This window comes from Misgurnus anguillicaudatus, chromosome 10, assembly GCF_027580225.2.
Source record: "Misgurnus anguillicaudatus chromosome 10, ASM2758022v2, whole genome shotgun sequence".
NCBI lineage: Eukaryota > Metazoa > Chordata > Actinopteri > Cypriniformes > Cobitidae > Misgurnus > Misgurnus anguillicaudatus.
The window spans coordinates 7,666,643-7,690,513 of record NC_073346.2 but is presented as its reverse complement, the minus strand read 5'-3'; the positions used below and the strand labels follow the sequence as shown (position 1 = coordinate 7,690,513).

The 23,871-nt window shown below is 43.9% G+C and overlaps 36 non-coding genes across 36 annotated transcripts; 16 read left to right on the top strand and 20 right to left on the bottom strand.

Moving 5' to 3' along the window:
• Nucleotides 1–702: 702 nt before the first annotated feature.
• trnag-ucc (transfer RNA glycine (anticodon UCC)) lies at nucleotides 703–774 on the bottom strand. The gene has a single exon. It is a non-coding gene; the product is annotated as a tRNA-Gly (tRNA).
• A 201-nt stretch (nucleotides 775–975) lies between these two features.
• Nucleotides 976–1,047, top strand: trnad-guc (transfer RNA aspartic acid (anticodon GUC)). Its single transcript has one exon. It is a non-coding gene; the product is annotated as a tRNA-Asp (tRNA).
• Nucleotides 1,048–1,921: 874 nt separating this feature from the next.
• On the bottom strand, nucleotides 1,922–2,036 carry LOC141367528 (U5 spliceosomal RNA). The gene has a single exon (XR_012371880.1). It is a non-coding gene; the product is annotated as a U5 spliceosomal RNA (small nuclear RNA).
• A 925-nt stretch (nucleotides 2,037–2,961) lies between these two features.
• On the bottom strand, nucleotides 2,962–3,033 carry trnag-ucc (transfer RNA glycine (anticodon UCC)). Its single transcript has one exon. It is a non-coding gene; the product is annotated as a tRNA-Gly (tRNA).
• Nucleotides 3,034–3,234: 201 nt separating this feature from the next.
• On the top strand, nucleotides 3,235–3,306 carry trnad-guc (transfer RNA aspartic acid (anticodon GUC)). Its single transcript has one exon. It is a non-coding gene; the product is annotated as a tRNA-Asp (tRNA).
• An 851-nt stretch (nucleotides 3,307–4,157) lies between these two features.
• Nucleotides 4,158–4,272, bottom strand: LOC141367527 (U5 spliceosomal RNA). Its single transcript, XR_012371879.1, has one exon. It is a non-coding gene; the product is annotated as a U5 spliceosomal RNA (small nuclear RNA).
• Nucleotides 4,273–5,470: 1,198 nt separating this feature from the next.
• Nucleotides 5,471–5,542, top strand: trnad-guc (transfer RNA aspartic acid (anticodon GUC)). The gene has a single exon. It is a non-coding gene; the product is annotated as a tRNA-Asp (tRNA).
• An 851-nt stretch (nucleotides 5,543–6,393) lies between these two features.
• On the bottom strand, nucleotides 6,394–6,507 carry LOC141367544 (U5 spliceosomal RNA). Its single transcript, XR_012371896.1, has one exon. It is a non-coding gene; the product is annotated as a U5 spliceosomal RNA (small nuclear RNA).
• A 926-nt stretch (nucleotides 6,508–7,433) lies between these two features.
• Nucleotides 7,434–7,505, bottom strand: trnag-ucc (transfer RNA glycine (anticodon UCC)). The gene has a single exon. It is a non-coding gene; the product is annotated as a tRNA-Gly (tRNA).
• Nucleotides 7,506–7,706: 201 nt separating this feature from the next.
• trnad-guc (transfer RNA aspartic acid (anticodon GUC)) lies at nucleotides 7,707–7,778 on the top strand. The gene has a single exon. It is a non-coding gene; the product is annotated as a tRNA-Asp (tRNA).
• An 851-nt stretch (nucleotides 7,779–8,629) lies between these two features.
• On the bottom strand, nucleotides 8,630–8,740 carry LOC141367573 (U5 spliceosomal RNA). The gene has a single exon (XR_012371925.1). It is a non-coding gene; the product is annotated as a U5 spliceosomal RNA (small nuclear RNA).
• A 703-nt stretch (nucleotides 8,741–9,443) lies between these two features.
• trnad-guc (transfer RNA aspartic acid (anticodon GUC)) lies at nucleotides 9,444–9,515 on the top strand. The gene has a single exon. It is a non-coding gene; the product is annotated as a tRNA-Asp (tRNA).
• A 118-nt stretch (nucleotides 9,516–9,633) lies between these two features.
• trnag-ucc (transfer RNA glycine (anticodon UCC)) lies at nucleotides 9,634–9,705 on the bottom strand. Its single transcript has one exon. It is a non-coding gene; the product is annotated as a tRNA-Gly (tRNA).
• A 201-nt stretch (nucleotides 9,706–9,906) lies between these two features.
• trnad-guc (transfer RNA aspartic acid (anticodon GUC)) lies at nucleotides 9,907–9,978 on the top strand. Its single transcript has one exon. It is a non-coding gene; the product is annotated as a tRNA-Asp (tRNA).
• An 851-nt stretch (nucleotides 9,979–10,829) lies between these two features.
• On the bottom strand, nucleotides 10,830–10,943 carry LOC141367543 (U5 spliceosomal RNA). The gene has a single exon (XR_012371895.1). It is a non-coding gene; the product is annotated as a U5 spliceosomal RNA (small nuclear RNA).
• Nucleotides 10,944–11,869: 926 nt separating this feature from the next.
• On the bottom strand, nucleotides 11,870–11,941 carry trnag-ucc (transfer RNA glycine (anticodon UCC)). The gene has a single exon. It is a non-coding gene; the product is annotated as a tRNA-Gly (tRNA).
• Nucleotides 11,942–12,142: 201 nt separating this feature from the next.
• On the top strand, nucleotides 12,143–12,214 carry trnad-guc (transfer RNA aspartic acid (anticodon GUC)). Its single transcript has one exon. It is a non-coding gene; the product is annotated as a tRNA-Asp (tRNA).
• An 851-nt stretch (nucleotides 12,215–13,065) lies between these two features.
• Nucleotides 13,066–13,176, bottom strand: LOC141367572 (U5 spliceosomal RNA). Its single transcript, XR_012371924.1, has one exon. It is a non-coding gene; the product is annotated as a U5 spliceosomal RNA (small nuclear RNA).
• Nucleotides 13,177–13,879: 703 nt separating this feature from the next.
• Nucleotides 13,880–13,951, top strand: trnad-guc (transfer RNA aspartic acid (anticodon GUC)). Its single transcript has one exon. It is a non-coding gene; the product is annotated as a tRNA-Asp (tRNA).
• A 118-nt stretch (nucleotides 13,952–14,069) lies between these two features.
• Nucleotides 14,070–14,141, bottom strand: trnag-ucc (transfer RNA glycine (anticodon UCC)). Its single transcript has one exon. It is a non-coding gene; the product is annotated as a tRNA-Gly (tRNA).
• Nucleotides 14,142–14,342: 201 nt separating this feature from the next.
• On the top strand, nucleotides 14,343–14,414 carry trnad-guc (transfer RNA aspartic acid (anticodon GUC)). Its single transcript has one exon. It is a non-coding gene; the product is annotated as a tRNA-Asp (tRNA).
• Nucleotides 14,415–15,273: 859 nt separating this feature from the next.
• Nucleotides 15,274–15,388, bottom strand: LOC141367398 (U5 spliceosomal RNA). The gene has a single exon (XR_012371751.1). It is a non-coding gene; the product is annotated as a U5 spliceosomal RNA (small nuclear RNA).
• Nucleotides 15,389–16,123: 735 nt separating this feature from the next.
• Nucleotides 16,124–16,195, top strand: trnad-guc (transfer RNA aspartic acid (anticodon GUC)). Its single transcript has one exon. It is a non-coding gene; the product is annotated as a tRNA-Asp (tRNA).
• A 118-nt stretch (nucleotides 16,196–16,313) lies between these two features.
• Nucleotides 16,314–16,385, bottom strand: trnag-ucc (transfer RNA glycine (anticodon UCC)). The gene has a single exon. It is a non-coding gene; the product is annotated as a tRNA-Gly (tRNA).
• A 201-nt stretch (nucleotides 16,386–16,586) lies between these two features.
• trnad-guc (transfer RNA aspartic acid (anticodon GUC)) lies at nucleotides 16,587–16,658 on the top strand. Its single transcript has one exon. It is a non-coding gene; the product is annotated as a tRNA-Asp (tRNA).
• An 851-nt stretch (nucleotides 16,659–17,509) lies between these two features.
• Nucleotides 17,510–17,620, bottom strand: LOC141367571 (U5 spliceosomal RNA). The gene has a single exon (XR_012371923.1). It is a non-coding gene; the product is annotated as a U5 spliceosomal RNA (small nuclear RNA).
• A 703-nt stretch (nucleotides 17,621–18,323) lies between these two features.
• On the top strand, nucleotides 18,324–18,395 carry trnad-guc (transfer RNA aspartic acid (anticodon GUC)). Its single transcript has one exon. It is a non-coding gene; the product is annotated as a tRNA-Asp (tRNA).
• Nucleotides 18,396–18,513: 118 nt separating this feature from the next.
• On the bottom strand, nucleotides 18,514–18,585 carry trnag-ucc (transfer RNA glycine (anticodon UCC)). Its single transcript has one exon. It is a non-coding gene; the product is annotated as a tRNA-Gly (tRNA).
• Nucleotides 18,586–18,786: 201 nt separating this feature from the next.
• Nucleotides 18,787–18,858, top strand: trnad-guc (transfer RNA aspartic acid (anticodon GUC)). Its single transcript has one exon. It is a non-coding gene; the product is annotated as a tRNA-Asp (tRNA).
• Nucleotides 18,859–19,709: 851 nt separating this feature from the next.
• On the bottom strand, nucleotides 19,710–19,824 carry LOC141367525 (U5 spliceosomal RNA). Its single transcript, XR_012371877.1, has one exon. It is a non-coding gene; the product is annotated as a U5 spliceosomal RNA (small nuclear RNA).
• Nucleotides 19,825–20,559: 735 nt separating this feature from the next.
• trnad-guc (transfer RNA aspartic acid (anticodon GUC)) lies at nucleotides 20,560–20,631 on the top strand. The gene has a single exon. It is a non-coding gene; the product is annotated as a tRNA-Asp (tRNA).
• A 118-nt stretch (nucleotides 20,632–20,749) lies between these two features.
• trnag-ucc (transfer RNA glycine (anticodon UCC)) lies at nucleotides 20,750–20,821 on the bottom strand. Its single transcript has one exon. It is a non-coding gene; the product is annotated as a tRNA-Gly (tRNA).
• A 201-nt stretch (nucleotides 20,822–21,022) lies between these two features.
• trnad-guc (transfer RNA aspartic acid (anticodon GUC)) lies at nucleotides 21,023–21,094 on the top strand. Its single transcript has one exon. It is a non-coding gene; the product is annotated as a tRNA-Asp (tRNA).
• An 851-nt stretch (nucleotides 21,095–21,945) lies between these two features.
• On the bottom strand, nucleotides 21,946–22,060 carry LOC141367524 (U5 spliceosomal RNA). The gene has a single exon (XR_012371876.1). It is a non-coding gene; the product is annotated as a U5 spliceosomal RNA (small nuclear RNA).
• A 735-nt stretch (nucleotides 22,061–22,795) lies between these two features.
• Nucleotides 22,796–22,867, top strand: trnad-guc (transfer RNA aspartic acid (anticodon GUC)). The gene has a single exon. It is a non-coding gene; the product is annotated as a tRNA-Asp (tRNA).
• Nucleotides 22,868–22,985: 118 nt separating this feature from the next.
• Nucleotides 22,986–23,057, bottom strand: trnag-ucc (transfer RNA glycine (anticodon UCC)). The gene has a single exon. It is a non-coding gene; the product is annotated as a tRNA-Gly (tRNA).
• Between the last annotated feature and the right edge of the window lie 814 nt (nucleotides 23,058–23,871).

Here is a 23,871-nt window from a genome sequence, read left to right as displayed (position 1 = left end):
CAGAGGATGCACCGGCACAGGTTATCTCCAATCTCCATCCCATTAATTTCCATAGCCTCTAGGGAAAATAAGGAAAAAGAAAGGGCCCCAACAGAAGAACAAGGTCTAAGACCTTCAGCTTAATAGATCATTTTCACTTCAAAAATTCTTTTTGGGATTATGATAGCTGGTGTTAGGGCAGGGTGTAGTTTATGGTTAATTTATTTCAGGTAAATAGTAAAAAAGCAAGGGGATGGATTGAGGTTCAGAATGGGGTAGGGTTGTCCTTTTAAAGTACCGATCTAAGGGGTTTACTGATTTTGGGGTAAGGAAGGTAGTTGGCTGGGGCAGAAGCAGGGAATGCTTTTTAAAAAAGAAGGTAAAGAAACTTTTTAAAATATAAACAAGCAGACAAAATAAACAAAAATACAGGGGGAATAAACAGGAAGGCTGTCCTCACAAATGGGGAGCGTGTGCTATATGCTGCGTTTTGGATTGGGGATCCGGCTCGACGACTCACCCTGGGCGTAAGATCCTCGTTAGTATATTGGACAGTATCTCCGCCTGTCACGCGGAAGACCGAGGTTCGATTCCCCGACGGGGAGACGTCCTTTTCGTTTGACTTCTCAAACAACTTGCACGAGCCACCTTTACGCATCAAAATCGGCTGAAGAAGTGCGCTGCGTTGCTCTCGTTCTCACGATGTGGTCGAGCAAAAAGCAATGCGTTGGCCGGGAATCGAACCCGGGTCAACTGCTTGGAAGGCAGCTATGCTCACCACTATATCACCAACGCAGGCAGAAAGGTGTTGCTCAACAGGACCTGTGAATGTCCTGAACCAACTGTTGTTTTAGAGCTGCACTGAATTGATCATGGATTCAGTCGATTCCCTTCCTCGCCTCCTGCTGGTGTCTGTAACTTGATAACCACAGAATCCCAAGAGTCCTCTTTCGAAGGGGAGGTTGGCCGGCGTGATGCCCGTGCGAGAGAGAGAAGTCCTCGTTAGTATAGTGGACAGTATCTCCGCCTGTCACGCGGAAGACCGGGGTTCGATTCCCCGACGGGGAGGTTTGCTTTGTTTCTGGAGTGCCGATTGAAATGTAAGAGTTATGGCTTGAGCTGAGCGCTGCTGTTCGTTTGCCGTTTTCGCACCTCTCGCCGTCCCTATGTTGGAGGCACAAGTCTCCTTTGTTTAAAGCCACTGAACACTGGTGATGGGAGCAACGAAACTTTTCGAAGCTTCGAATCTATTGAACCAATCGCTTCGGAAATTGATTCAGTTCTTCGAAGCGTTCGAAACACCACACTCGCTGGCGACACCTGCTGGTCAAAATAGTGTTAAAGCAGATCTTTCCAAACATTTTACACTTTATTTTACAAAATAATAGCAAGATTTGTATTAAAACATGTTTAAAAAAATTATTTAAAACATGTTTAAAAAAATTATTTAACCTTATTAAGACATAATTAAAAGTGTATTGTGTGTTTTTCAGTTGTATTTAGGGCAAACAAATCATTAAAACCATCTCCCCTTTTAATTATGCACATTTTTGTCATTAAATCTGTCTATAAACAAAAAGTAAACAAAATGGTAGTGTTACTAGCCAGAAGGATGCATGTTTTATGAACTTGCGTAATAAAACTGACCCGAGTTTACCTGACCATATTAGACACTGGTCATTTGTGACCAACTCCCCCTAGTGGTGATCCATCGGATTTTCGAAACGTTTCGAAAGAGTTATGATGAATGAAGCCTCGTTTGCTAAAATCACGTGACTTGGCCAGTTTGAAACAAGCTCCGAGCAAATTGATTCGAAACGAGAGATTTTGAAAAGTTTCGAAGCCTCATAAAGCGGTGCTTCGGAAGCGACCATCGTTACTGAACACCTCGCGACAAACCAGACCATAATGAAAGATTTTTTGCAATTGACCAAAGTTACGCAGCTCTGCTGTGAGCAGAGCACCCAAAAATACAATAAACTCACAACGTCCTCCTCCACGGAAATCTTTAGTAAAAGGCGAAAGATTTATACGTAGTTGAAGGAAAACTTGAGTTATGTCCAACAAACCTCGACCCAGTGTGCTCCCTGTGCCACACCATAATGTTCAAAAAGGGTAATTTCTGGTTCAGGATCCACACAGACCCTTCCACCTGGGAGGAGCAAAAGAGGTAGAAATACGTTCCTGTGCAAAATAAAGACACAGGCACAGGCTACTAACATGTCACAGTGTGATCTTTTGCTGAGAGGTTTTGGGGAATGAAACTCTGTGCACATTACACAGAGGATGCACCGGCACAGGTTATCTCCAATCTCCATCCCATTAATTTCCATAGCCTCTAGGGAAAAAAAGGAAAAAGAAAGGGCCCCAACAGAACAACAAGGTCTAAGACCTTCAGCTTAATAGATCATTTTCACTTCAAAAATTCTTTTTGGGATTATGATAGCTGGTGTTAGGGCAGGGTGTAGTTTATGGTTAATTTATTTCAGGTAAATAGTAAAAAAGCAAGGGGATGGATTGAGGTTCAGAATGGGGTAGGGTTGTCCTTTTAAAGTACCGATCTAAGGGGTTTACTGATTTTGGGGTAAGGAAGGTAGTTGGCTGGGGCAGAAGCAGGGAATGCTTTTTAAAAAAGAAGGTAAAGAAACTTTTTAAAATATAAACAAGCAGACAAAATAAACAAAAATACAGGGGGAATAAACAGGAAGGCTGTCCTCACAAATGGGGAGCGTGTGTTATATGCTGCGTTTTGGATTGGGGATCCGGCTCGACGACTCACCCTGGGTGTAAGATCCTCGTTAGTATAGTGGACAGTATCTCCGCCTGTCACGCGGAAGACCGGGGTTCGATTCCCCGACGAAGAGACGTCCTTTTCGTTTGACTTCTCAAACAACTTGCACGAGCCACCTTTATGCGTCAAAATCGGCTGTAGAAGTGCGCTGCGTTGCTCTCGTTCTCACGATGTGGTCGAGCAAAAAGCAATGCGTTGGCCGGGAATCGAACCCGGGTCAACTGCTTGGAAGGCAGCTATGCTCACCACTATACCACCAACGCAGGCAGAAAGGTGTTGCTCAACAGGACCTGTGAATGTCCTGAACCAACTGTTGTTTTAGAGCTGCACTGAATTGATCATGGATTCAGTCGATTCCCTTCCTCGCCTCCTGCTGGTGTCTGTAACTTGATAACCACAGAATCCTAAGAGTCCTCTTTCGAAGGGGAGGTTGGCCGGCGTGATGCCCGTGCGAGAGAGAGAAGTCCTCGTTAGTATAGTGGACAGTATCTCCGCCTGTCACGCGGAAGACCGGGGTTCGATTCCCCGACGGGGAGGTTAGCTTTGTTTCTGGAGTGCCGATTGAAATGTAAGAGTTATGGCACGAGCTGAGCGCTGCTGTTCGTTTGCCGTTTTCGCACCTCTCGCCGTCCCTATGTTGGAGGCACAAGTCTCCTTTGTTTAAAGCCACTGAACATTGGTGATGGGAGCAACGAAACTTTTCGAAGCTTCGAATCTATTGAACCAATCGCTTCGGAAATTGATTCAGTTCTTCGAAGCGTTCGAAACACCACACTCGCTGGCGACACCTGCTGGTCAAAATAGTGTTAAAGCAGATCTTTCCAAACATTTTACACTTTATTTTACAAAATAATAGCAAGATTTGTATTAAAACATGTTTAAAAAAATTATTTAACCTTATTAAGACATAATTAAAAGTGTATTGTGTGTTTTTCAGTTGTATTTAGGGCAAACAAATCATTAAAACCATCTCCCCTTTTAATTATGCACATTTTTGTCATTAAATCTGTCTATAAACAAAAAGTAAACAAAATGGTAGTGTTACTAGCCAGAAGGATGCATGTTTTATGAACTTGCGTAATAAAACTGACCCGAGTTTACCTGACCATATTAGACACTGGTCATTTGTGACCAACTCCCCCTAGTGGTGATCCATCGGATTTTCGAAACGTTTCGAAAGAGTTATGACGTAATGAAGCCTCGTTTGCTAAAATCACGTGACTTGGCCAGTTTGAAACAAGCTCCGAGCAAATTGATTCGAAACGAGAGATTTTGAAAAGTTTCAAAGCCTCATAAAGCAGTGCTTCGGAAGCGACCGTCGTTACTGAACACCTCGCGACAAACCAGACAATAATGAAAGATTTTCTGCAATTGACCAAAGTTACGCAGCTCTGCTGTGAGCAGAGCACCCAAAAATACAATAAACTCACAACGTCCTCCTCCACGGAAATCTTTAGTAAAAGGCGAAAGATTTATACGTAGTTGAAGGAAAACTTGAGTTATGTCCAACAAACCTCGACCCAGTGTGCTCCCTGTGCCACACCATAATGTTCAAAAAGGGTAATTTCTGGTTCAGGATCCACACAGACCCTTCCACCTGGGAGGAGCAAAAGAGGTAGAAATACGTTCCTGCGCAAAATAAAGACACAGGCACAGGCTACTAACATGTCACAGTGTGATCTTTTGCTGAGAGGTTTTGGGGAATGAAACTCTGTGCACATTACACAGAGGATGCACCGGCACAGGTTATCTCCAATCTCCATCCCATTAATTTCCATAGCCTCTAGGGAAAAAAAGGAAAAAGAAAGGGCCCCAACAGAAGAACAAGGTCTAAGACCTTCAGCTTAATAGATCATTTTCACTTCAAAAATTCTTTTTGGGATTATGATAGCTGGTGTTAGGGCAGGGTGTAGTTTATGGTTAATTTATTTCAGGTAAATAGTAAAAAAGCAAGGGGATGGATTGAGGTTCAGAATGGGGTAGGGTTGTCCTTTTAAAGTACCGATCTAAGGGGTTTACTGATTTTGGGGTAAGGAAGGTAGTTGGCTGGGGCAGAAGCAGGGAATGCTTTTTAAAAAAGAAGGTAAAGAAACTTTTTAAAATATAAACAAGCAGACAAAATAAACAAAAATACAGGGGGAATAAACAGGAAGGCTGTCCTCACAAATGGGGAGCGTGTGTTATATGCTGCGTTTTGGATTGGGGATCCGGCTCGACGACTCACCCTGGGCGTAAGATCCTCGTTAGTATAGTGGACAGTATCTCCGCCTGTCACGTGGAAGACCGGGGTTCGATTCCCCGACGGAGAGACGTCCTTTTCGTTTGACTTCTCAAACAACTTGCACGAGCCACCTTTACGCATCAAAATCGGCTGAAGAAGTGCGCTGCGTTGCTCTCGTTCTCACGATGTGGTCGAGCAAAAAGCCACGCGTTGGCCGGGAATCGAACCCGGGTCAACTGCTTGGAAGGCAGCTATGCCCACCACTATACCACCAACGCAGGCAGAAAGGTGTTGCTCAACAGGACCTGTGAATGTCCTGAACCAACTGTTGTTTTAGAGCTGCACTGAATTGATCATGGATTCAGTCGATTCCCTTCCTCGCCTCCTGCTGGTGTCTGTAACTTGATAACCACAGAATCCCAAGAGTACTCTTTCGAAGGGGAGGTTGGCCGGCGTGATGCCCGTGCGAGAGAGAGAAGTCCTCGTTAGTATAGTGGACAGTATCTCCGCCTGTCACGCGGAAGACCGGGGTTCGATTCCCCGACGGGGAGGTTTGCTTTGTTTCTGGAGTGCCGATTGAAATGTAAGATTTAATGCAAGAGCTGAGCGCTGCTGTTCGTTTGCCGTTTTCGCACCTCTCGCCGTCCCTATGTTGGAGGCACAAGTCTCCTTTGTTTAAAGCCACTGAACACTGGTGATGGGAGCAACGAAACTTTTCGAAGCTTCGAATCTATTGAACCAATCGCTTCGGAAATTGATTCAGTTCTTCGAAGCGTTCGAAACACCACACTCGCTGGCGACACCTGCTGGTCAAAATAGTGTTAAAGCAGATCTTTCCAAACATTTTACACTTTATTTTACAAAATAATAGCAAGATTTGTATTAAAACATGTTTAAAAAAATTATTTAACCTTATTAAGACATAATTAAAAGTGTATTGTGTGTTTTTCAGTTGTATTTAGGGCAAACAAATCATTAAAACCATCTCCCCTTTTAATTATGCACATTTTTGTCATTAAATCTGTCTATAAACAAAAAGTAAACAAAATGGTAGTGTTACTAGCCAGAAGGATGCATGTTTTATGAACTTGCGTAATAAAACTGACCCGAGTTTACCTGACCATATTAGACACTGGTCATTTGTGACCAACTCCCCCTAGTGGTGATCCATCGGATTTTCGAAACGTTTCGAAAGAGTTATGACGTAATGAAGCCTCGTTTGCTAAAATCACGTGACTTGGCCAGTTTGAAACAAGCTCCGAGCAAATTGATTCGAAACGAGAGATTTTGAAAAGTTTCGAAGCCTCATAAAGCGGTGCTTCGGAAGCGACCATCGTTACTGAACACCTCGCGACAAACCAGACCATAATGAAAGATTTTCTGCAATTGACCAAAGTTACGCAGCTCTGCTGTGAGCAGAGCACCCAAAAATACAATAAACTCACAACATCCTCCTCCACGGAAATCTTTAGTAAAAGGCGAAAGATTTATACGTAGTTGAAGGAAAACTTGTGTTATGTCCAACAAACCTCGACCCAGTGTGCTCCCTGTGCCACACCATAATGTTCAAAAAGGGTAATTTCTGGTTCAGGATCCACACAGACCCTTCCACCTGGGAGGAGCAAAAGAGGTAGAAATACGTTCCTGCGCAAAATAAAGACACAGGCACAGGCTACTAACATGTCACAGTGTGATCTTTTGCTGAGAGGTTTTGGGGAATGAAACTCTGTGCACATTACACAGAGGATGCACCGGCACAGGTTATCTCCAATCTCCATCACATTAATTTCCATAGCCTCTAGGGAAAAAAAGGAAAAAGAAAGGGCCCCAACAGAAGAACAAGGTCTAAGACCTTCAGCTTAATAGATCATTTTCACTTCAAAAATTCTTTTTGGGATTATGATAGCTGGTGTTAGGGCAGGGTGTAGTTTATGGTTAATTTATTTCAGGTAAATAGTAAAAAAGCAAGGGGATGGATTGAGGTTCAGAATGGGGTAGGGTTGTCCTTTTAAAGTACCGATCTAAGGGGTTTACTGATTTTGGGGTAAGGAAGGTAGTTGGCTGGGGCAGAAGCAGGGAATGCTTTTTAAAAAAGAAGGTAAAGAAACTTTTTAAAATATAAACAAGCAGACAAAATAAACAAAAATACAGGGGGAATAAACAGGAAGGCTGTCCTCACAAATGGGGAGCGTGTGTTATATGCTGCCTTTTGGATTGGGGATCCGGCTCGACGACTCACCCTGGGCGTAAGATCCTCGTTAGTGTAGTGGACAGTATCTCCGCCTGTCACGCGGAAGACCGGGGTTCGATTCCCCGACGGGGAGACGTCCTTTTCGTTTGACTTCTCAAACAACTTGCACGAGCCACCTTTACGCATCAAAATCGGCTGAAGAAGTGCGCTGCGTTGCTCTCGTTCTCACAGTGTGGTCGAGCAAAAAGCAATGCGTTGGCCGGGAATCGAACCCGGGTCAACTGCTTGGAAGGCAGCTATGCTCACCACTATACCACCAACGCAGGCAGAAAGGTGTTGCTCAACAGGACCTGTGAATGTCCTGAACCAACTGTTGTTTTAGAGCTGCACTGAATTGATCATGGATTCAGTCGATTCCCTTCCTCGCCTCCTGCTGGTGTCTGTAACTTGATAACCACAGAATCCCAAGAGTCCTCTTTCGAAGGGGAGGTTGGCCGGCGTGATGCCCGTGCGAGAGAGAGAAGTCCTCGTTAGTATAGTGGACAGTATCTCCGCCTGTCACGCGGAAGACCGGGGTTCGATTCCCCGACGGGGAGGTTTGCTTTGTTTCTGGAGTGCCGATTGAAATGTAAGATTTAATGCACGAGCTGAGCGCTGCTGTTCGTTTGACGTTTTCGCACCTCTCGCCGTCCCTATGTTGGAGGCACAAGTCTCCTTTGTTTAAAGCCACTGAACACTGGTGATGGGAGCAACGAAACTTTTCGAAGCTTCGAATCTATTGAACCAATCGCTTCGGAAATTGATTCAGTTCTTCGAAGCGTTCGAAACACCACACTCGCTGGCGACACCTGCTGGTCAAAATAGTGTTAAAGCAGATCTTTCCAAACATTTTACACTTTATTTTACAAAATAATAGCAAGATTTGTATTAAAACATGTTTAAAAAAATTATTTAACCTTATTAAGACATAATTAAAAGTGTATTGTGTGTTTTTCAGTTGTATTTAGGGCAAACAAATCATTAAAACCATCTCCCCTTTTAATTATGCACATTTTTGTCATTAAATCTGTCTATCAACAAAAAGTAAACAAAATGGTAGTGTTACTAGCCAGAAGGATGCATGTTTTATGAACTTGCGTAATAAAACTGACCCGAGTTTACCTGACCATATTAGACACTGGTCATTTGTGACCAACTCCCCCTAGTGGTGATCCATCGGATTTTCGAAACGTTTCGAAAGAGTTATGACGTAATGAAGCCTCGTTTGCTAAAATCACGTGACTTGGCCAGTTTGAAACAAGCTCCGAGCAAATTGATTCGAAACGAGAGATTTTGAAAAGTTTCGAAGCCTCATAAAGCGGTGCTTCGGAAGCGACCATCGTTACTGAACACCTCGCGACAAACCAGACCATAATGAAAGATTTTCTGCAATTGACCAAAGTTACGCAGCTCTGCTGTGAGCAGAGCACCCAAAAATACAATAAACTCACAACGTCCTCCTCCACGGAAATCTTTAGTAAAAGGCGAAAGATTTACAACAAACCTCGACCCAGTGTGCTCCCTGTGCCACACCATAATGTTCAAAAAGGGTAATTTCTGGTTCAGGATCCACACAGACCCTTCCACCTGGGAGGAGCAAAAGAGGTAGAAATACGTTCCTGCGCAAAATAAAGACACAGGCACAGGCTACTAACATGTCACAGTGTGATCTTTTGCTGAGAGGTTTTGGGGAATGAAACTCTGTGCACATTACACAGAGGATGCACCGGCACAGGTTATCTCCAATCTCCATCCCATTAATTTCCATAGCCTCTAGGGAAAAAAAGGAAAAAGAAAGGGCCCCAACAGAAGAACAAGGTCTAAGACCTTCAGCTTAATAGATCATTTTCACTTCAAAAATTCTTTTTGGGATTATGATAGCTGGTGTTAGGGCAGGGTGTAGTTTATGGTTAATTTATTTCAGGTAAATAGTAAAAAAGCAAGGGGATGGATTGAGGTTCAGAATGGGGTAGGGTTGTCCTTTTAAAGTACCGATCTAAGGGGTTTACTGATTTTGGGGTAAGGAAGGTAGTTGGCTGGGGCAGAAGCAGGGAATGCTTTTTAAAAAAGAAGGTAACTTTTTAAAATATAAACAAGCAGACAAAATAAACAAAAATACAGGGAGAATAAACAGGAAGGCTGTCCTCACAAATGGGGAGCGTGTGTTATATGCTGCGTTTTGGATTGGGGATCCGGCTCGACGACTCACCCTGGGCGTAAGATCCTCGTTAGTATAGTGGACAGTATCTCCGCCTGTCACGCGGAAGACCGGGGTTCGATTCCCCGACGGGGAGACGTCCTTTTCGTTTGACTTCTCAAACAACTTGCACGAGCCACCTTTACGCATCAAAATCGGCTGAAGAAGTGCGCTGCGTTGCTCTCGTTCTCACGGTGTGGTCGAGCAAAAAGCAATGCGTTGGCCGGGAATCGAACCCGGGTCAACTGCTTGGAAGGCAGCTATGCTCACCACTATACCACCAACGCAGGCAGAAAGGTGTTGCTCAACAGGACCTGTGAATGTCCTGAACCAACTGTTGTTTTAGAGCTGCACTGAATTGATCATGGATTCAGTCGATTCCCTTCCTCGCCTCCTGCTGGTGTCTGTAACTTGATAACCACAGAATCCCAAGAGTCCTCTTTCGAAGGGGAGGTTGGCCGGCGTGATGCCCGTGCGAGAGAGAGAAGTCCTCGTTAGTATAGTGGACAGTATCTCCGCCTGTCACGCGGAAGACCGGGGTTCGATTCCCCGACGGGGAGGTTTGCTTGGTTTCTGGAGTGCCGATTGAAATGTAAGATTTAATGCACGAGCTGAGCGCTGCTGTTCGTTTGCCGTTTTCGCACCTCTCGCCGTCCCTATGTTGGAGGCACAAGTCTCCTTTGTTTAAAGCCACTGAACACTGGTGATGGGAGCAACGAAACTTTTCGAAGCTTCGAATCTATTGAACCAATCGCTTCGGAAATTGATTCAGTTCTTCGAAGCGTTCGAAACACCACACTCGCTGGCGACACCTGCTGGTCAAAATAGTGTTAAAGCAGATCTTTCCAAACATTTTACACTTTATTTTACAAAATAATAGCAAGATTTGTATTAAAACATGTTTAAAAAAATTATTTAACCTTATTAAGACATAATTAAAAGTGTATTGTGTGTTTTTCAGTTGTATTTAGGGCAAACAAATCATTAAAACCATCTCCCCTTTTAATTATGCACATTTTTGTCATTAAATCTGTCTATAAACAAAAAGTAAACAAAATGGTAGTGTTACTAGCCAGAAGGATGCATGTTTTATGAACTTGCGTAATAAAACTGACCCGAGTTTACCTGACCATATTAGACACTGGTCATTTGTGACCAACTCCCCCTAGTGGTGATCCATCGGATTTTCGAAACGTTTCGAAAGAGTTATGACGTAATGAAGCCTCGTTTGCTAAAATCACGTGACTTGGCCAGTTTGAAACAAGCTCCGAGCAAATTGATTCGAAACGAGAGATTTTGAAAAGTTTCGAAGCCTCATAAAGCGGTGCTTCGGAAGCGACCATCGTTACTGAACACCTCGCGACAAACCAGACCATAATGAAAGATTTTCTGCAATTGACCAAAGTTACGCAGCTCTGCTGTGAGCAGAGCACCCAAAAATACAATAAACTCACAACATCCTCCTCCACGGAAATCTTTAGTAAAAGGCGAAAGATTTATACGTAGTTGAAGGAAAACTTGTGTTATGTCCAACAAACCTCGACCCAGTGTGCTCCCTGTGCCACACCATAATGTTCAAAAAGGGTAATTTCTGGTTCAGGATCCACACAGACCCTTCCACCTGGGAGGAGCAAAAGAGGTAGAAATACGTTCCTGCGCAAAATAAAGACACAGGCACAGGCTACTAACATGTCACAGTGTGATCTTTTGCTGAGAGGTTTTGGGGAATGAAACTCTGTGCACATTACACAGAGGATGCACCGGCACAGGTTATCTCCAATCTCCATCACATTAATTTCCATAGCCTCTAGGGAAAAAAAGGAAAAAGAAAGGGCCCCAACAGAAGAACAAGGTCTAAGACCTTCAGCTTAATAGATCATTTTCACTTCAAAAATTCTTTTTGGGATTATGATAGCTGGTGTTAGGGCAGGGTGTAGTTTATGGTTAATTTATTTCAGGTAAATAGTAAAAAAGCAAGGGGATGGATTGAGGTTCAGAATGGGGTAGGGTTGTCCTTTTAAAGTACCGATCTAAGGGGTTTACTGATTTTGGGGTAAGGAAGGTAGTTGGCTGGGGCAGAAGCAGGGAATGCTTTTTAAAAAAGAAGGTAAAGAAACTTTTTAAAATATAAACAAGCAGACAAAATAAACAAAAATACAGGGGGAATAAACAGGAAGGCTGTCCTCACAAATGGGGAGCGTGTGTTATATGCTGCCTTTTGGATTGGGGATCCGGCTCGACGACTCACCCTGGGCGTAAGATCCTCGTTAGTGTAGTGGACAGTATCTCCGCCTGTCACGCGGAAGACCGGGGTTCGATTCCCCGACGGGGAGACGTCCTTTTCGTTTGACTTCTCAAACAACTTGCACGAGCCACCTTTACGCATCAAAATCGGCTGAAGAAGTGCGCTGCGTTGCTCTCGTTCTCACAGTGTGGTCGAGCAAAAAGCAATGCGTTGGCCGGGAATCGAACCCGGGTCAACTGCTTGGAAGGCAGCTATGCTCACCACTATACCACCAACGCAGGCAGAAAGGTGTTGCTCAACAGGACCTGTGAATGTCCTGAACCAACTGTTGTTTTAGAGCTGCACTGAATTGATCATGGATTCAGTCGATTCCCTTCCCCGCCTCCTGCTGGTGTCTGTAACTTGATAACCACAGAATCCCAAGAGTCCTCTTTCGAAGGGGAGGTTGGCCGGCGTGATGCCCGTGCGAGAGAGAGAAGTCCTCGTTAGTATAGTGGACAGTATCTCCGCCTGTCACGCGGAAGACCGGGGTTCGATTCCCCGACGGGGAGGTTTGCTTTGTTTCTGGAGTGCCGATTGAAATGTAAGATTTAATGCACGAGCTGAGCGCTGCTGTTCGTTTGACGTTTTCGCACCTCTCGCCGTCCCTATGTTGGAGGCACAAGTCTCCTTTGTTTAAAGCCACTGAACACTGGTGATGGGAGCAACGAAACTTTTCGAAGCTTCGAATCTATTGAACCAATCGCTTCGGAAATTGATTCAGTTCTTCGAAGCGTTCGAAACACCACACTCGCTGGCGACACCTGCTGGTCAAAATAGTGTTAAAGCAGATCTTTCCAAACATTTTACACTTTATTTTACAAAATAATAGCAAGATTTGTATTAAAACATGTTTAAAAAAATTATTTAACCTTATTAAGACATAATTAAAAGTGTATTGTGTGTTTTTCAGTTGTATTTAGGGCAAACAAATCATTAAAACCATCTCCCCTTTTAATTATGCACATTTTTGTCATTAAATCTGTCTATCAACAAAAAGTAAACAAAATGGTAGTGTTACTAGCCAGAAGGATGCATGTTTTATGAACTTGCGTAATAAAACTGACCCGAGTTTACCTGACCATATTAGACACTGGTCATTTGTGACCAACTCCCCCTAGTGGTGATCCATCGGATTTTCGAAACGTTTCGAAAGAGTTATGACGTAATGAAGCCTCGTTTGCTAAAATCACGTGACTTGGCCAGTTTGAAACAAGCTCCGAGCAAATTGATTCGAAACGAGAGATTTTGAAAAGTTTCGAAGCCTCATAAAGCGGTGCTTCGGAAGCGACCATCGTTACTGAACACCTCGCGACAAACCAGACCATAATGAAAGATTTTCTGCAATTGACCAAAGTTACGCAGCTCTGCTGTGAGCAGAGCACCCAAAAATACAATAAACTCACAACGTCCTCCTCCACGGAAATCTTTAGTAAAAGGCGAAAGATTTACAACAAACCTCGACCCAGTGTGCTCCCTGTGCCACACCATAATGTTCAAAAAGGGTAATTTCTGGTTCAGGATCCACACAGACCCTTCCACCTGGGAGGAGCAAAAGAGGTAGAAATACGTTCCTGCGCAAAATAAAGACACAGGCACAGGCTACTAACATGTCACAGTGTGATCTTTTGCTGAGAGGTTTTGGGGAATGAAACTCTGTGCACATTACACAGAGGATGCACCGGCACAGGTTATCTCCAATCTCCATCCCATTAATTTCCATAGCCTCTAGGGAAAAAAAGGAAAAAGAAAGGGCCCCAACAGAAGAACAAGGTCTAAGACCTTCAGCTTAATAGATCATTTTCACTTCAAAAATTCTTTTTGGGATTATGATAGCTGGTGTTAGGGCAGGGTGTAGTTTATGGTTAATTTATTTCAGGTAAATAGTAAAAAAGCAAGGGGATGGATTGAGGTTCAGAATGGGGTAGGGTTGTCCTTTTAAAGTACCGATCTAAGGGGTTTACTGATTTTGGGGTAAGGAAGGTAGTTGGCTGGGGCAGAAGCAGGGAATGCTTTTTAAAAAAGAAGGTAACTTTTTAAAATATAAACAAGCAGACAAAATAAACAAAAATACAGGGAGAATAAACAGGAAGGCTGTCCTCACAAATGGGGAGCGTGTGTTATATGCTGCGTTTTGGATTGGGGATCCGGCTCGACGACTCACCCTGGGCGTAAGATCCTCGTTAGTATAGTGGACAGTATCTCCGCCTGTCACGCGGAAGACCGGGGTTCGATTCCCCGACGGGGAGACGTCCTTTTCGTTTGACTTCTCAAACAACTTGCACGAGCCACCTTTACGCATCAAAATCGGCTGAAGAAGTGCGCTGCGTTGCTCTCGTTCTCACGGTGTGGTCGAGCAAAAAGCAATGCGTTGGCCGGGAATCGAACCCGGGTCAACTGCTTGGAAGGCAGCTATGCTCACCACTATACCACCAACGCAGGCAGAAAGGTGTTGCTCAACAGGACCTGTGAATGTCCTGAACCAACTGTTGTTTTAGAGCTGCACTGAATTGATCATGGATTCAGTCGATTCCCTTCCTCGCCTCCTGCTGGTGTCTGTAATTTGATAACCACAGAATCCCAAGAGTCCTCTTTCGAAGGGGAGGTTGGCCGGCGTGATGCCCGTGCGAGAGAGAGAAGTCCTCGTTAGTATAGTGGACAGTATCTCCGCCTGTCACGCGGAAGACCGGGGTTCGATTCCCCGACGGGGAGGTTTGCTTGGTTTCTGGAGTGCCGATTGAAATGTAAGATTTAATGCACGAGCTGAGCGCTGCTGTTCGTTTGCCGTTTTCGCACCTCTCGCCGTCCCTATGTTGGAGGCACAAGTCTCCTTTGTTTAAAGCCACTGAACACTGGTGATGGGAGCAACGAAACTTTTCGAAGCTTCGAATCTATTGAACCAATCACTTCGGAAATTGATTCAGTTCTTCGAAGCGTTCGAAACACCACACTCGCTGGCGACACCTGCTGGTCAAAATAGTGTTAAAGCAGATCTTTCCAAACATTTTACACTTTATTTTACAAAATAATAGCAAGATTTGTATTAAAACATGTTTAAAAAAATTATTTAACCTTATATAAAAGTGTATACATAATTAAAAGTGTATTGTGTGTTTTTCAGTTGTATTTAGGGCAAACAAATCATTAAAACCATCTCCCCTTTTAATTATGCACATTTTTGTCATTAAATCTGTCTATCAACAAAAAGTAAACAAAATGGTAGTGTTACTAGCCAGAAGGATGCATGTTTTATGAACTTGCGTAATAAAACTGACCCGAGTTTACCTGACCATATTAGACACTGGTCATTTGTGACCAACTCCCCCTAGTGGTGATCCATCGGATTTTCGAAACGTTTCGAAAGAGTTATGACGTAATGAAGCCTCGTTTGCTAAAATCACGTGACTTGGCCAGTTTGAAACAAGCTCCGAGCAAATTGATTCGAAACGAGAGATTTTGAAAAGTTTCGAAGCCTCATAAAGCGGTGCTTCGGAAGCGACCATCGTTACTGAACACCTCGCGACAAACCAGACCATAATGAAAGATTTTCTGCAATTGACCAAAGTTACGCAGCTCTGCTGTGAGCAGAGCACCCAAAAATACAATAAACTCACAACGTCCTCCTCCACGGAAATCTTTAGTAAAAGGCGAAAGATTTATACGTATTTGAAGGAAAACTTGAGTTATGTCCAACAAACCTCGACCCAGTGTGCTCCCTGTGCCACACCATAATGTTCAAAAAGGGTAATTTCTGGTTCAGGATCCACACAGACCCTTCCACCTGGGAGGAGCAAAAGAGGTAGAAATACGTTCCTGCGCAAAATAAAGACACAGGCACAGGCTACTAACATGTCACAGTGTGATCTTTTGCTGAGAGGTTTTGGGGAATGAAACTCTGTGCACATTACACAGAGGATGCACCGGCACAGGTTATCTCCAATCTCCATCCCATTAATTTCCATAGCCTCTAGGGAAAAAAAGGAAAAAGAAAGGGCCCCAACAGAAGAACAAGGTCTAAGACCTTCAGCTTAATAGATCATTTTCACTTCAAAAATTCTTTTTGGGATTATGATAGCTGGTGTTAGGGCAGGGTGTAGTTTATGGTTAATTTATTTCAGGTAAATAGTAAAAAAGCAAGGGGATGGATTGAGGTTCAGAATGGGGTAGGGTTGTCCTTTTAAAGTACCGATCTAAGGGGTTTACTGATTTTGGGGTAAGGAAGGTAGTTGGCTGGGGCAGAAGCAGGGAATGCTTTTTAAAAAAGAAGGTAAAGAAACTTTTTAAAATATAAACAAGCAGACAAAATAAACAAAAATACAGGGGGAATAAACAGGAAGGCTGTCCTCACAAATGGGGAGCGTGTGTTATATGCTGCGTTTTGGATTGGGGATCCGGCTCGACGACTCACCCTGGGAGTAAGATCCTCGTTAGTATAGTGGACAGTATCTCCGCCTGTCACGCGGAAGACCGGGGTTCGATTCCCCGACGGGGAGACGTCCTTTTCGTTTGACTTCTCAAACAACTTGCACGAGCCACCTTTACGCATCAAAATCGGCTGAAGAAGTGCGCTGCGTTGCTCTCGTTCTCACGATGTGGTCGAGCAAAAAGCAATGCGTTGGCCGGGAATCGAACCCGGGTCAACTGCTTGGAAGGCAGCTATGCTCACCACTATACCACCAACGCAGGCAGAAAGGTGTTGCTCAACAGGACCTGTGAATGTCCTGAACCAACTGTTGTTTTAGAGCTGCACTGAATTGATCATGGATTCAGTCGATTCCCTTCCTCGCCTCCTGCTGGTGTCTGTAACTTGATAACCACAGAATCCCAAGAGTCCTCTTTCGAAGGGGAGGTTGGCCGGCGTGATGCCCGTGCGAGAGAGAGAAGTCCTCGTTAGTATAGTGGACAGTATCTCCGCCTGTCACGCGGAAGACCGGGGTTCGATTCCCCGACGGGGAGGTTTGCTTTGTTTCTGGAGTGCCGATTGAAATGTAAGATTTAATGCACGAGCTGAGCGCTGCTGTTCGTTTGCCGTTTTCGCACCTCTCGCCGTCCCTATGTTGGAGGCACAAGTCTCCTTTGTTTAAAGCCACTGAACACTGGTGATGGGAGCAACGAAACTTTTCGAAGCTTCGAATCTATTGAACCAATCGCTTCGGAAATTGATTCAGTTCTTTGAAGCGTTCGAAACACCACACTCGCTGGCGACACCTGCTGGTCAAAATAGTGTTAAAGCAGATCTTTCCAAACATTTTACACTTTATTTTACAAAATAATAGCAAGATTTGTATTAAAACATGTTTAAAAAAATTATTTAATCTTATTAAGACATAATTAAAAGTGTATTGTGTGTTTTTCAGTTGTATTTAGGGCAAACAAATCATTAAAACCATCTCCCCTTTTAATTATGCACATTTTTGTCATTAAATCTGTCTATAAACAAAAAGTAAACAAAATGGTAGTGTTACTAGCCAGAAGGATGCATGTTTTATGAACTTGCGTAATAAAACTGACCCGAGTTTACCTGACCATATTAGACACTGGTAATTTGTGACCAACTCCCCCTAGTGGTGATCCATCGGATTTTCGAAACGTTTCGAAAGAGTTATGACGTAATGAAGCCTCGTTTGCTAAAATCACGTGACTTGGCCAGTTTGAAACAAGCTCCGAGCAAATTGATTCGAAACGAGAGATTTTGAAAAGTTTCGAAGCCTCATAAAGCGGTGCTTCGGAAGCGACCATCGTTACTGAACACCTCGCGACAAACCAGACCATAATGAAAGATTTTCTGCAATTGACCAAAGTTACGCAGCTCTGCTGTGAGCAGAGCACCCAAAAATACAATAAACTCACAACGTCCTCCTCCACGGAAATCTTTAGTAAAAGGCGAAAGATTTACAACAAACCTCGACCCAGTGTGCTCCCTGTGCCACACCATAATGTTCAAAAAGGGTAATTTCTGGTTCAGGATCCACACAGACCCTTCCACCTGGGAGGAGCAAAAGAGGTAGAAATACGTTCCTGCGCAAAATAAAGACACAGGCACAGGCTACTAACATGTCACAGTGTGATCTTTTGCTGAGAGGTTTTGGGGAATGAAACTCTGTGCACATTACACAGAGGATGCACCGGCACAGGTTATCTCCAATCTCCATCCCATTAATTTCCATAGCCTCTAGGGAAAAAAAGGAAAAAGAAAGGGCCCCAACAGAAGAACAAGGTCTAAGACCTTCAGCTTAATAGATCATTTTCACTTCAAAAATTCTTTTTGGGATTATGATAGCTGGTGTTAGGGCAGGGTGTAGTTTATGGTTAATTTATTTCAGGTAAATAGTAAAAAAGCAAGGGGATGGATTGAGGTTCAGAATGGGGTAGGGTTGTCCTTTTAAAGTACCGATCTAAGGGGTTTACTGATTTTGGGGTAAGGAAGGTAGTTGGCTGGGGCAGAAGCAGGGAATGCTTTTTAAAAAAGAAGGTAACTTTTTAAAATATAAACAAGCAGACAAAATAAACAAAAATACAGGGGGAATAAACAGGAAGGCTGTCCTCACAAATGGGGAGCGTGTGTTATATGCTGCGTTTTGGATTGGGGATCCGGCTCGACGACTCACCCTGGGCGTAAGATCCTCGTTAGTATAGTGGACAGTATCTCCGCCTGTCACGCGGAAGACCGGGGTTCGATTCCCCGACGGGGAGACGTCCTTTTCGTTTGACTTCTCAAACAACTTGCACGAGCCACCTTTACGCATCAAAATCGGCTGAAGAAGTGCGCTGCGTTGCTCTCGTTCTCACGGTGTGGTCGAGCAAAAAGCAATGCGTTGGCCGGGAATCGAACCCGGGTCAACTGCTTGGAAGGCAGCTATGCTCACCACTATACCACCAACGCAGGCAGAAAGGTGTTGCTCAACAGGACCTGTGAATGTCCTGAACCAACTGTTGTTTTAGAGCTGCACTGAATTGATCATGGATTCAGTCGATTCCCTTCCTCGCCTCCTGCTGGTGTCTGTAACTTGATAACCACAGAATCCCAAGAGTCCTCTTTCGAAGGGGAGGTTGGCCGGCGTGATGCCCGTGCGAGAGAGAGAAGTCCTCGTTAGTATAGTGGACAGTATCTCCGCCTGTCACGCGGAAGACCGGGGTTCGATTCCCCGACGGGGAGGTTTGCTTTGTTTCTGGAGTGCCGATTGAAATGTAAGATTTAATGCACGAGCTGAGCGCTGCTGTTCGTTTGCCGTTTTCGCACCTCTCGCCGTCCCTATGTTGGAGGCACAAGTCTCCTTTGTTTAAAGCCACTGAACACTGGTGATGGGAGCAACGAAACTTTTCGAAGCTTCGAATCTATTGAACCAATCGCTTCGGAAATTGATTCAGTTCTTCGAAGCGTTCGAAACACCACACTCGCTGGCGACACCTGCTGGTCAAAATAGTGTTAAAGCAGATCTTTCCAAACATTTTACACTTTATTTTACAAAATAATAGCAAGATTTGTATTAAAACATGTTTAAAAAAATTATTTAACCTTATTAAGACATAATTAAAAGTGTATTGTGTGTTTTTCAGTTGTATTTAGGGCAAACAAATCATTAAAACCATCTCCCCTTTTAATTATGCACATTTTTGTCATTAAATCTGTCTATCAACAAAAAGTAAACAAAATGGTAGTGTTACTAGCCAGAAGGATGCATGTTTTATGAACTTGCGTAATAAAACTGACCCGAGTTTACCTGACCATATTAGACACTGGTCATTTGTGACCAACTCCCCCTAGTGGTGATCCATCAGATTTTCGAAACGTTTCGAAAGAGTTATGACGTAATGAAGCCTCGTTTGCTAAAATCACGTGACTTGGCCAGTTTGAAACAAGCTCCGAGCAAATTGATTCGAAACGAGAGATTTTGAAAAGTTTCGAAGCCTCATAAAGCGGTGCTTCGGAAGCGACCATCGTTACTGAACACCTCGCGACAAACCAGACCATAATGAAAGATTTTCTGCAATTGACCAAAGTTACGCAGCTCTGCTGTGAGCAGAGCACCCAAAAATACAATAAACTCACAACGTCCTCCTCCACGGAAATCTTTAGTAAAAGGCGAAAGATTTATACGTAGTTGAAGGAAAACTTGAGTTATGTCCAGCAAACCTCGACCCAGTGTGCTCGCTGTGCCACACCATAATGTTCAAAAAGGGTAATTTCTGGTTCAGGATCCACACAGACCCTTCCACCTGGGAGGAGCAAAAGAGGTAGAAATACGTTCCTGCGCAAAATAAAGACACAGGCACAGGCTACTAACATGTCACAGTGTGATCTTTTGCTGAGAGGTTTTGGGGAATGAAACTCTGTGCACATTACACAGAGGATGCACCGGCACAGGTTATCTCCAATCTCCATCCCATTAATTTCCATAGCCTCTAGGGAAAAAAAGGAAAAAGAAAGGGCCCCAACAGAAGAACAAGGTCTAAGACCTTCAGCTTAATAGATCATTTTCACTTCAAAAATTCTTTTTGGGATTATGATAGCTGGTGTTAGGGCAGGGTGTAGTTTATGGTTAATTTATTTCAGGTAAATAGTAAAAAAGCAAGGGGATGGATTGAGGTTCAGAATGGGGTAGGGTTGTCCTTTTAAAGTACCGATCTAAGGGGTTTACTGATTTTGGGGTAAGGAAGGTAGTTGGCTGGGGCAGAAGCAGGGAATGCTTTTTAAAAAAGAAGGTAAAGAAACTTTTTAAAATATAAACAAGCAGACAAAATAAACAAAAATACAGGGGGAATAAACAGGAAGGCTGTCCTCACAAATGGGGAGCGTGTGTTATATGCTGCGTTTTGGATTGGGGATCCGGCTCGACGACTCACCCTGGGCGTAAGATCCTCGTTGGTATAGTGGACAGTATCTCCGCCTGTCATGCGGAAGACCGGGGTTCGATTCCCCGACGGGGAGACGTCCTTTTCGTTTGACTTCTCAAACAACTTGCACGAGCCACCTTTACGCATCAAAATCGGCTGAAGAAGTGCGCTGCGTTGCTCTCGTTCTCACGGTGTGGTCGAGCAAAAAGCAATGCGTTGGCCGGGAATCGAACCCAGGTCAACTGCTTGGAAGGCAGCTATGCTCACCACTATACCACCAACGCATGCAGAAAGGTGTTGCTCAACAGGACCTGTGAATGTCCTGAACCAACTGTTGTTTTAGAGCTGCACTGAATTGATCATGGATTCAGTCGATTCCCTTCCTCGCCTCCTGCTGGTGTCTGTAACTTGATAACCACAGAATCCCAAGAGTCCTCTTTCGAAGGGGAGGTTGGCCGGCGTGATGCCCGTGCGAGAGAGAGAAGTCCTCGTTAGTATAGTGGACAGTATCTCCGCCTGTCACGCGGAAGACCGGGGTTCGATTCCCCGACGGGGAGGTTTGCTTTGTTTCTGGAGTGCCGATTGAAATGTAAGATTTAATGCACGAGCTGAGCGCTGCTGTTCGTTTGCCGTTTTCGCACCTCTCGCCGTCCCTATGTTGGAGGCACAAGTCTCCTTTGTTTAAAGCCACTGAACACTGGTGATGGGAGCAACGAAACTTTTCGAAGCTTCGAATCTATTGAACCAATCGCTTCGGAAATTGATTCAGTTCTTCGAAGCGTTCGAAACACCACACTCGCTGGCGACACCTGCTGGTCAAAATAGTGTTAAAGCAGATCTTTCCAAACATTTTACACTTTATTTTACAAAATAATAGCAAGATTTGTATTAAAACATGTTTAAAAAAATTATTTAACCTTATTAAGACATAATTAAAAGTGTATTGTGTGTTTTTCAGTTGTATTTAGGGCAAACAAATCATTAAAACCATCTCCCCTTTTAATTATGCACATTTTTGTCATTAAATCTGTCTATAAACAAAAAGTAAACAAAATGGTAGTGTTACTAGCCAGAAGGATGCATGTTTTATGAACTTGCGTAATAAAACTGACCCGAGTTTACCTGACCATATTAGACACTGGTCATTTGTGACCAACTCCCCCTAGTGGTGATCCATCGGATTTTCGAAACGTTTCGAAAGAGTTATGACGTAATGAAGCCTCGTTTGCTAAAATCACGTGACTTGGCCAGTTTGAAACAAGCTCCGAGCAAATTGATTCGAAACGATAGATTTTGAAAAGTTTCGAAGCCTCATAAAGCGGTGCTTCGGAAGCGACCATCGTTACTGAACACCTCGCGACAAACCAGACCATAATGAAAGATTTTCTGCAATTGACCAAAGTTACGCAGCTCTGCTGTGAGCAGAGCACCCAAAAATACAATAAACTCACAACGTCCTCCTCCACGGAAATCTTTAGTAAAAGGCGAAAGATTTATACGTAGTTGAAGGAAAACTTGAGTTATGTCCAACAAACCTCGACCCAGTGTGCTCCCTGTGCCACACCATAATGTTCAAAAAGGGTAATTTCTGGTTCAGGATCCACACAGACCCTTCCACCTGGGAGGAGCAAAAGAGGTAGAAATACGTTCCTGCGCAAAATAAAGACACAGGCACAGGCTACTAACATGTCACAGTGTGATCTTTTGCTGAGAGGTTTTGGGGAATGAAACTCTGTGCACATTACACAGAGGATGCACCGGCACAGGTTATCTCCAATCTCCATCCCATTAATTTCCATAGCCTCTAGGGAAAAAAAGGAAAAAGAAAGGGCCCCAACAGAAGAACAAGGTCTAAGACCTTCAGCTTAATAGATCATTTTCACTTCAAAAATTCTTTTTGGGATTATGATAGCTGGTGTTAGGGCAGGGTGTAGTTTATGGTTAATTTATTTCAGGTAAATAGTAAAAAAGCAAGGGGATGGATTGAGGTTCAGAATGGGGTAGGGTTGTCCTTTTAAAGTACCGATCTAAGGGGTTTACTGATTTTGGGGTAAGGAAGGTAGTTGGCTGGGGCAGAAGCAGGGAATGCTTTTTAAAAAAGAAGGTAAAGAAACTTTTTAAAATATAAACAAGCAGACAAAATAAACAAAAATACAGGGGGAATAAACAGGAAGGCTGTCCTCACAAATGGGGAGCGTGTGTTATATGCTGCGTTTTGGATTGGGGATCCGGCTCGACGACTCACCCTGGGCGTAAGATCCTCGTTAGTATAGTGGACAGTATCTCCGCCTGTCACGCGGAAGACCGGGGTTCGATTCCCCGACGGGGAGACGTCCTTTTCGTTTGACTTCTCAAACAACTTGCACGAGCCACCTTTACGCATCAAAATCGGCTGAAGAAGTGCGCTGCGTTGCTCTCGTTCTCACGGTGTGGTCGAGCAAAAAGCAATGCGTTGGCCGGGAATCGAACCCGGGTCAACTGCTTGGAAGGCAGCTATGCTCACCACTATACCACCAACGCAGGCAGAAAGGTGTTGCTCAACAGGACCTGTGAATGTCCTGAACCAACTGTTGTTTTAGAGCTGCACTGAATTGATCATGGATTCAGTCGATTCCCTTCCTCGCCTCCTGCTGGTGTCTGTAACTTGATAACCACAGAATCCCAAGAGTCCTCTTTCGAAGGGGAGGTTGGCCGGCGTGATGCCCGTGCGAGAGAGAGAACTCCTCGTTAGTATAGTGGACAGTATCTCCGCCTGTCATGCGGAAGACCGGGGTTCGATTCCCCGACGGGGAGGTTTGCTTTGTTTCTGGAGTGCCGATTGAAATGTAAGATTTAATGCACGAGCTGAGCGCTGCTGTTCGTTTGCCGTTTTCGCACCTCTCGCCGTCCCTATGTTGGAGGCACAAGTCTCCTTTGTTTAAAGCCACTGAACACTGGTGATGGGAGCAACGAAACTTTTCGAAGCTTCGAATCTATTGAACCAATCGCTTCGGAAATTGATTCAGTTCTTCGAAGCGTTCGAAACACCACACTCGCTGGCGACACCTGCTGGTCAAAATAGTGTTAAAGCAGATCTTTCCAAACATTTTACACTTTATTTTACAAAATAATAGCAAGATTTGTATTAAAACATGTTTAAAAAAATTATTTAACCTTATTAAGACATAATTAAAAGTGTATTGTGTGTTTTTCAGTTGTATTTAGGGCAAACAAATCATTAAAACCATCTCCCCTTTTAATTATGCACATTTTTGTCATTAAATCTGTCTATAAACAAAAAGTAAACAAAATGGTAGTGTTACTAGCCAGAAGGATGCATGTTTTATGAACTTGC